The sequence below is a fragment of the Miniopterus natalensis genome, chromosome 3, assembly GCF_054644295.1.
Source record: "Miniopterus natalensis isolate mMinNat1 chromosome 3, mMinNat1.hap1, whole genome shotgun sequence".
Lineage (NCBI taxonomy): Eukaryota > Metazoa > Chordata > Mammalia > Chiroptera > Miniopteridae > Miniopterus > Miniopterus natalensis.
Window position 1 is genome coordinate 30003035 of NC_142083.1, and position 9900 is coordinate 30012934.

A 9900-nucleotide genomic window follows, 5' to 3' on the forward strand; every position below is an offset into this window, starting at 1 on the left:
AATTTTGAATGAAAACTTCCAGAAACAACAACATAGACAGACTAACATTTTCCACAACTGTTTCTCTGACCTATTAGTTCAATATGGTCTCAGTGCAGGCCTCTCCAGCCATGGCCCTTTCAAACAATAGTTCATTATCAACACACAGCAATTGCAGGTAATACAAGATTAAAACAACAACTGCCCTATAAAAGTGGTAAGGGCAAATATTTACAAATGGTTATTTTTACTTATCTCAGTCAACAAAGAGGAACATTTTCTTTCTAGTCATATTTTACATAAGCTACTTAAATAACTTCCACCGATTTTCCTCCTGGTGAGGGAGACGAGGCAAGGGGAAATTCTAGTTATTAGGACTTCATCTGCCATTATGAGTTTTAATCATCTGATCTTTGACTATCTCAACAATTTCTAAATCTTTAACTGCCCAACCATGAAGGGATTGCCCAGAAGAGGCCAACTTGGTGAAAAGTCTCAAATTCTGCAAAGGAGCATGTAACTTATTCACTTACCTTGCAATGATTAACCAACAACAAATAAAGCAAGTTTCAGAATCTCAACCAAAACATTCCCCTAACCCAGTTTTCCCAAGACCAACCTTGGCACCACGATCCACCCATGCCTCCAGGCTCGAAACCTCGGCCTCCTGTCCTTCCCTATCCAGGCTCCCTTCTTTACCTTCCCTTCCCTCTCTCAGCCCCTCTCATTCCTTTCCACCCACCCAGGCAGCCAGAACCTCTCCTATCTCACAGCCTAGTTTCCTGTCCACTTGACAGTGTGACAAGCCAGCAACCTGAATCAGCCAGTTCAAAGCACCCCTGACCAGGTCCTTTCTCTTTTCAGAAATCTGTAATGGAGCCAAGCTGGAATTCCTGACCGTAGGCTTCATTAACTGGACTCCTTTTACTCTCTGCCATCCGCTCACTCTCATTCCTGATAAACTAGTCTCTCAGTCAAGTAAACTTTCTTGCTGTTCCCTGAAGCCTCTCTGTTATACTCTCACAATAACTGTAATACAAATAAATTATTCAGATTTTCAGGTTTTGCTTTTTTTTCCTTTAAAAGTTAACATGTGCCTTTAATAGCATAAAAATTATTTCTACTACTGAAATAAACCCTAAGAATAAATGGATTTACTCTGCTTTATTAATTTAACAGAGCATATGCCTACCATGATCTCATTTTATTCTTCTTCAGGTAAAACATTTGTAGTTTTAGGAAAATGTATTAAATGTATCACAGCATGGGATCTATGGGAACTTTTATGTATCCAGATTCATACTTTCACTCAGTACTAGCCCCAAAAATGCATAAAAGAGTTTAAAAATTCATTTGTTATAGGTGAACACTGCATTTTAAATTAAGCACTGGGAATAAAGAAACAATAGTTATTAAATATAAATTGTCAGATTGCTTAATAACATTAATATTTATCTACATGAGACAAGCATTAAGTGAATTTCTATTGTTTTTAACATTTCCTTGTGGCTCTTTATACAATTTGTTAAATAGACGGCATATGATCTTATTAGCCAACAATTTCTATACTACCACCCTGTAGTCAGCATCTGATTTATTTATTTTTTATAATTTTCCTAATGATTGGTTATTCGGTGGCATTAATGGAGTACTTTAAACTTTTTAGGTGTAATAACAGTGTTGTGGTAATTTTTGTTAAGTCCTGATCTTTTGAAGATATCCAAAATATTTACAGATAAATAAGATTAGCCATGAGCCTGGGTCATGTTTACATCGGGTTCATTAGAATATTCGCTCTACTTTTATAAATGTTTGGAAATTTCCACAATATGAGTGTGTAAAAAGAAATAACATTTCCATGTTGAAAATACTTACAAGTTCATTTGGAGTTTGTTTTTTAGGTATACTAGGAGATGTTTTCTGATTCTTCACCTAAATAGTTTCCAACTTTTTCAAAGAAAAGCTTTGACAAACTATCAAAAAAAAAAAAAAAAAATGCCTACAAGAGACTACAAAGCAATTTACCAAAATGTTACAGTGGTAATTTCTGGTTGGTGGCGAGGACAGAAAAGGGGTTCTATGGAAAGTAACCTCACAGGATGATCTGATCATAAAATTCTAACTGGGCAGGTCACGGTGTGTAGTCAGACCCGTTATATTAACTTGCAGTGAGCGGCTTTAAGCCAGCCCTGCCCACTGTTCTCTGGCATCTAGGTTAATGCATCTTTGAAATACCGAAGTTATACCCGCTTCGCTTTCTCCCCTTTCTTATGCCCTCTCTTTAATTTCAAATGCATACAAGCAGCTGAAAAATTGTTATTCTCCAGAACATTTGAGATCAGCCTGGCTCAAAAAACTCATAAAGAATTATCTACAGGTTTGGACTTTCTTATGTCGACATTGGGATTATGGGCGATGTCTGTTTTCTTACTTACTACAGGTTTTTGGTTTTCTGTTATAAGTTTTCCACATTTCTAAAATCAGCATATATTGTTACCTTAGTCAGAAAATAATCAGATTTTCCTGATTATATGGAAGTATGATTTCCCATGTCAAGCACAGAAAATCTGTCTATTATCATAAGTCTCTATATAACTTTTCCTATATTTACCATGAAAAATATTAATAAAAAATATGCACATGAAAGTTCAGTTACCCACAAAACTACCTGCAGTATGACAGCCAGATGGAAAGGGTGAGCTTTGATTGTCATTGGGAAACTCATGCCAGAGAAGATAATTCTGAAATGACAGAGAGTTTGGTAAGATTTTGGTCTCATTTTGGCAACACAGTCTTATTGACTAATACAATTGAGTGCTCATAATGGACCCTCAAAGAGCAAATGGTCTAGAGGAGTCAGGCATTTCTGGGAATGTGATATATGATATCTCACACAATTTTCACTTTAAGCTTGGCTTGGGCAGGGTTCATGCCTGGCTACTGATATGTAGCTATATTTTTGTTTTCTCTTATTTTTCTTTTAGATGGAGAGGGATATAGAATGAGAGGAAACACTTCATGTGTTTTTGACTCTTGCCCCCAACATCATTCTCTCCTCCCCCACGTCATTTTATTTTGGGCAGAACTAGCTGCCCATTCTCTATGTGCGCCTTAGCTGAGAGGCTCTCAGAGACCTTGTTCACAGTCACAACTCAGGGCTCCTGAGACTCAGGATCAGAAACTACAAGGTCCTTCAGGGAAGGGACCATATCTCCATTCACTATTCAATACATATTTGACCACCTACTATGTGCCAAGCACCCCTGTTGCCACTAGGGATACGTACAGCAAGATCCCTGTTCTCATAGAGTTGACTTTCTTGTGGGAAGACACACAAGTAAACAAAGGTACACACAAACATAAGTAAGACAAACAGTGGCAAAAGTTATGAAGAAACGCAACATGAGAGTGAAGTGACAGCGTCACTCAGGAAAGAGGACCACAAGAGAAGAACAGTCAGAAAGACTGAGAACACTTGAGAAGATATGAGGGGCGGGTGATCCTAGAGGACATAACAGCAAGGGTACGGGCCTGGAGGCAACAAACTGTACATGAGAAGAACAGGAAGCAGAGCACAAGGAGAGTTATGCCAGATGACCTGCAGAACCACTTCTCCAAGTGTCTTTCAGATGGGGAGGGACATAGACCCAGGCAGGGTCTTGAGGCCTAAATTAAAGAGCCAGAGTTTTATTGTAGGTGCAACAGGAAGCCATCAGAGACTTTTTATTTTATTTTAGTATGACTATTTTTCTTTTTTAAAAACTACGGTAAAATACACATAACATAAAAGTTACCATCTTAACCATTTTTAAGTGTACTGTTCAGCGGTATTAAGTACATTCTCATTGTGCAATCGTCGCCACCATCCATCTCTAGGACTCTACATCTTGCAAACTGAACCTCTCATCGGAGGCTTTTAAGCAAAGCAATGACATAATCTAACTTATGTTTTTAAAAATTAATTCGGCTGCTCGATAGGGAATTGACTGAAGGAGACAGTAGGATTAGGAGTTAATTGATGCAATTTGCATACATAGCTGACATGATTGCTGTGAATTTGAATGTGGGCATGATATAAAGAAAGAAATGAGGAGAGGAGATGACTTCTAGATTTTTACATCCCCAGTGTCTATAGCCAATGTTTATTTCATAAATGAGTGAACACTGACCTAACATTTAAAAAGTAGAAATCTTTCTTCCGGAGAACAACAACAACAGACATGAACACTACCCAGGATGTGGGAGATACCTCTTTTCTAGGGTCTGGCTATCTATGCAAACTGTGTCCTTACAGCATGGATAAAGTCTACATAGTTCGTTCTTGTCAATATTATTGGCCTAATTCCAACATTAACATTAAAGGCTAATCCTTTTTATACATATAGTAAGTTAATTTTATTAAGTGTTTCACATAAATTATTTCCTGTCTTTCACAAATAAATGACCTTTAACTTTGGAGACTATGGTGCATTGCCCTGAGCTTCAGTTTTCCCACCTGTAGCATGGGGGAAGCATAATCTTTGCCCCGTTCAAATTCTACAGTAGAGTATAAGGAGTAATCAATGTTGTTACTTTTAGACAAAGATGGGAATGGGGCAATTTAGGAACATAAAGAATTCAGTAGTAAAGCACATTCAGAATAAGACTAACAAAGAAAAAATAGTAAGTTAGAAAAGCACTTGAACTCTAATCAGAACTTGCTTCTGGTCCCAGCGTACTAAATAGGCCTGTGACCTTGACCAAATGACTTGGCCTCGCTGGATTTCAGTTTTCTCATCTGTAAAAGTGGAGGTTGGCATAAATGCCCTCTAAGGTCCTTTCCAGCTAGAAACACTTTGACATGTCTTTAACAAAACAAACAAATGCAAGGACACAGATGACAGAGGCCCAAGGGGGTGAGAGGGTAATGAAGAGGAAAAGGGAGGTCAAATACCTGGTGAAGGAGGGAGACCAGGCTTTGAGTGGGGAACACAAAATGCAACATATGGATGATGTATTATAGAATGGTACTCTTGAAACATATGTTATTAACCAGTGGCGCCCAATAAATTTAACTTGAAAATATTGTGAGAAGAATGAAGGAAATTAAATGAGATAATACACAGAATTTTGTAAATTGTGAATTAAATAGGTATTGGTTACTATTAATAAAGATAAGACATACCTTTAGAAAAAATTGTCTACATATTCATAACCCAGCAAAGGTTTTGCCTTTTCGCCCCTTAGGTGGGATACCTCTGAGGCATGCTGCAGTGGGAGGGAAGCCCCTGTTCCCATAGGTGTAGTAGTAGCATCTTCATTAATATGCCCTGTACGAGCTGCCTCCCTTCCCTTTCTCTGCTGGAACTCTCTAGGATCACCTCTCATATAAACGGCTTACAGAAAAACCACCCCAATATCAGAAATTCAGATGGAAAGTACTGCATTGCTGCCTCATACACTGGTAAAAGCATGGGCATATCAGCACTGAAGTTCAGACTAAACTGGGTCTGATTCCCAGCTCCATTACTTACTTACTAACCATATGACTTTGGGCAAGTTACTTGACTTCTATATGAGTTAGTTTCTTTGTTAGTAAAATGGAAACAATACCTGTGAAGAATAAATAAGATAAGGCATATGTAGAAGTTAGCAAAGTGCCTAGCACACAGCAAGTGTCCAATAATGCTAGTATTATAAAATGTACTTTTATTTTTCTCATTTTATCAGTTCAGTCTTTTTTCACTAACTTGTAAAGCTTTAGAAAAACTACTACACTTCTGTAATTAGTTTGAATCTAGAATAAGGTTTATCTTGCCCAATTCAACCTGTCAGCTTAACAGCACTAAGAAATTTATCAAGTTTAATAGATTCTAGCTAATGCTATACTATGTATTTTTGCTTTCAATTTTTATGGAAGTCATTTAAGGGAGGTAGGAACCAGCTCTAGGTTCTACATATTGGTTCACATTATTAAAATAAACTTAAATGTTACATGGAAGTGAAAACCCTAATTTAAAATGAGAAGTATGAGTTCATTAGTATGGTATGCTTAGCAAAGAAAAAGCAATCTTCTGCTTTTTACATTCCCAATGGCAAATTTCAAGTGGTTTTTATTAATGTATGTCCTTAGAATAACTACAGGCAAAGTTTCTGACTACTTAACTATACTAGGGTATAAACTATAATAGTCAGACTAACAGCAGCAATAATTTTGACTGGTTCTGGTCGGTTAATCAAAAATATTGCTTACAGTAAAGAATCAAAAAAGTATGTATACACCATAAACATTGACTTAACCTCAAGACACATAAATATGCATTAAGTCTCCAATTTTCCAAAGCTGTTTCAACTTTTCCTTGAGGAGAAATACCTCCCTGATATTTTTCTTATATAAACCATATTCCAAGTTTATTTTCTACAATTTCCAGTTTTAATTTTCTAAGTGAATTAAAAACTAAAAAAACAACCACAAAACAAACTTGTAAAGCAAGGTTGGGTTATTACCTCCAAGTTTTTATAATTTTTTCTCCAATCTTTTAGTTTTCCTGCCCACATTTTTAGTCACTAACTTTTATGGAATCTTCCTAATTGTACTTTTGTTTCATAGATTTTCATACTTTTTAAATTATCTAATCACAGTAACAAGTGTAACTGGCACCAACAGGCTTGCAATAAATACAATAGACTATTGTTGAGTCAGTAACCTAGCAGTTGGAACAGGGAACAGGCTACTGGCAGCCTGGGCAGCAGGCAGTCTGCTTTATGGGGAAATGAAGCGCACAGGCTCCCTGGTCAACTGGTTAGATGTCAAGAGGATTGTCTTTGTATTAGGATGAACCACATGCAATTGTCAACATCCAACTGTCTTTTAGCTAGAGAAATGGCAAGCACATATATTCAATATAAGATATTTTTTATTAACTACTGTGAAATATTATATCTACTACCCATTTCCCCCCTCTTTGAACAATGAATAGTGATTCTAGCAACTTTATTTTTTAAATTCCAGTCTACGTTTACTCAGAAACTCACCTTAAGCTACTGAATAATCAGTAAGTGGACTCTGGGTTGCTAAGAATGTTATTTCTAGCTCCTTTCTTTCTTCAAGTTAAAGTCACACTTGTTAGAATTTCAGAGAGACTGAAGGGATAAGCCTGTGCCTTCTAGCTAACTGAATGATAAACAGCAGAGGGGTTAGAATGTGAGGTCAGCATTAGTTTGTCTATTGGTTTGCTTCTAAAACAAATTTTTTTGGTCCACAGATCCAACACAGCACTGCTGTCTAGAGAAGGCAGGAAAAAGACAGGTACAAAGAGGGGTGAGCAGAGAAGCCCCTGCACAGACTTAGGATAAGTCATCCTTAAATACAAGCACCTTTTACTTTTTTTCTGTCCTTGTTATGCCATTTAATTATAATAAACACAGAAATCACAAATGTGCTATTAAGACAAAACCCAGGAATGTGGGACAGAAAGGAAGGAGGAGGGTGTGTGTTTAGATAAGGAACTACTATCAAATCCTTAGAAGTTCTCACAGCTCTACTACTCACCCTAAAAGTCTAAGTCAGATTGACTGTGCTCACACAAAGCTATTGAGTGCTATCAGAACCCTGGTGTCTTTTATACCCTCTAAAACATCAACCCACAGAGTTAGTGTGCAGAGCGGGAAAAGCCTAAGCACTAATTATACTCAGATTTCAATATTGGCTGTGGACTTCTAACCATAATCCGCATGGTACACATGTGTGCAGAAAAGTAAAAAAAGTGTTCACTCTTTCTACTTTTCTTGTCTGAGCACCTTTCTTTACTTTCCTGCACCCACGTGTGCTATGAGGATTATGGTGCACACCTTGCTGGCTTCAGAGGATTCATGAGCAAGTGCATGCAGTGCCTTCCTGCAACTATTACTGATACTTAAAATGTGCCAAAACTTTTCACCTCGTGACTGTCAACAAAATGTTTAAATCTTAAATGTAGGCATGAACATTCTATAAACGTGTGACATAAAGGACACCTATGTAGTTTATTTTCTATTCCAAAATTGTTATGCACACTGAGCATAATCAAGATATTGCATGTAAACAAGGAACTTAGATCAGATAGATCAGATAGAGAACTGAGACAGGGCCTCCCGTGGGAGGAGGAACGGCTTCAAAGAGAAGATGCAAATGCCAGTGTTTTAAAATACAAATTTTTTCTTTTAATTTATCTTTATTGTTGAAAGTATTACAGATGTTCCTTTTTTCCCCATTGACCTTTTCCACCCTGCACCCACCCCCTGGCCCCAGGCCTTCACCACCAGGTCCCTCCCCTTCTTATAGGTCTCTAATGGCTCCCAATCTACTTTGGGATAAAATTCAAAATCTTTGGTAGGTCAAACCTGGCTCTCAGTACCCCAGCCCCTGCATACCTAGGCAACCTCATCTCACAGCTTCCTCTGCGGGGATTTTACAGCACTTGCAATTCTCTGATTGCACCTGCATTCTCTCAGCCTGAATTTGATTTTCTACTCTCACCCCATTTCTCTGCCGCCCTAACTTCCAATCTTCCTTCTTCCACCTCAGGAGGGCAACTTTGTCTGCCTTACTTTGCTTGGCTTCCCCAACACCATCTGTGTTAATGACTGTTTATCACACTGTACTGTTACTGTTAACCTCCCTCGAACCCACACAGACCTGAACTGGCTTTAGCATCTTGTCTGATAAAAAGCTGACACTCAATTATTTTTATATACACTTCTGAAACTCCCTAATTTGGGGTAGGTTTGGCTCTATTACCTTGTAGTAAAGGGGACAAAGAAGCTGGGCTGGCTGCTGGTGTATAGGGCCTGTGTGGCTGCTTCTCTAGATGGATAAAGACTTGTCTTTAATATGGCAGACTTGTAAGTTATATGGTAACTTATTTCACCTAGATAATATGATGGTGTGCCTACTTCTATCATTTAAAAATGATAATTTTACTTGACAATGTAATATTATATGCTTTTAACATATCTAAGTCAATTAGAAATAATTGGACATGTCAAGTTTTTTATAAGATCAATCTTATAAAGTGACAAATTTGTATTAGTTTTCAACATTTTTTTACTTTGTGGTCCAGATTAGATGAGTCAACAGAAACACATCTAAGATATATCTTTCTTTAAAAATATGTTTCTAAAAATATGTTTATTACTGAACTTCAAGGTTATCTTCCAATTTATATGCTACCATATTTACAAATGTTCCAAAATAATTTGTTTGGTAAATAGCATTCTTCCACATCCTAAAACTGATGTTTGCATAAGTAGCACCCCAAGGAGAATAGACAATTAAACAAATTAGGGAAAGTCTTATTTCTTTAATGTCAACTAGCAGTTATTTAAGATCAGAGGGCTTTCCAAATTTTTATGGACATAAAGGGAGAAATTGACAGTAATAAAATCACAAGTAGGTGATTTTAATACCCCATTGACATGAATGGATAGATCTTCCAGACAGAAAATCATCAAGAAAACAGTGGCCTTAAATGGCACACTAGATCAGGTGGATTTAATTGATATCTTCACAGCATTTTACCTCAAAGCAGCAGAATACACATTCTTTTCAAGTGCACATGGAACATTTTCTAGGATAGACCATATGTTAGGACACAAAACAAGTCTCAATAAATTGAAGAAGACTGAAATCATATCAATCTGACCATAATGATATGAAACTAGAAATCAATCACAAGAAAAAAACTAATAAACACACAAAGACATGGTGGCTGAATAACATGTTACTAAACAATGAGTTGGTTAATAACAAGATCTAAAAGAAATAAACGATAGCTTGAAACAAATGAAAGTGAGAACACAACAACCCAAAATCAATGGGACACAGTGAAAGCAGTCCTAAGAGGGAAATTCATAGTATTACAGAACTATCTCAAGAAACAAAAATCTCAAATAAACAACCTA

The 9900-nt window shown here is 37.0% G+C and overlaps 1 protein-coding gene across 1 annotated transcript in view; it reads right to left on the reverse strand.

Moving 5' to 3' along the window:
- Window positions 1–2844, reverse strand: part of ELOVL7 (ELOVL fatty acid elongase 7) — a 55749-nt gene extending 52905 nt beyond the window's left edge. Inside the window, exon 1 of the mRNA XM_016198738.2 lies at window positions 2648–2844. The gene's annotated coding sequence lies outside the window, so the exon portion shown is untranslated. The remainder of the gene's footprint in view (window positions 1–2647) is intronic.
- Window positions 2845–9900: the final 7056 nt, after the last annotated feature.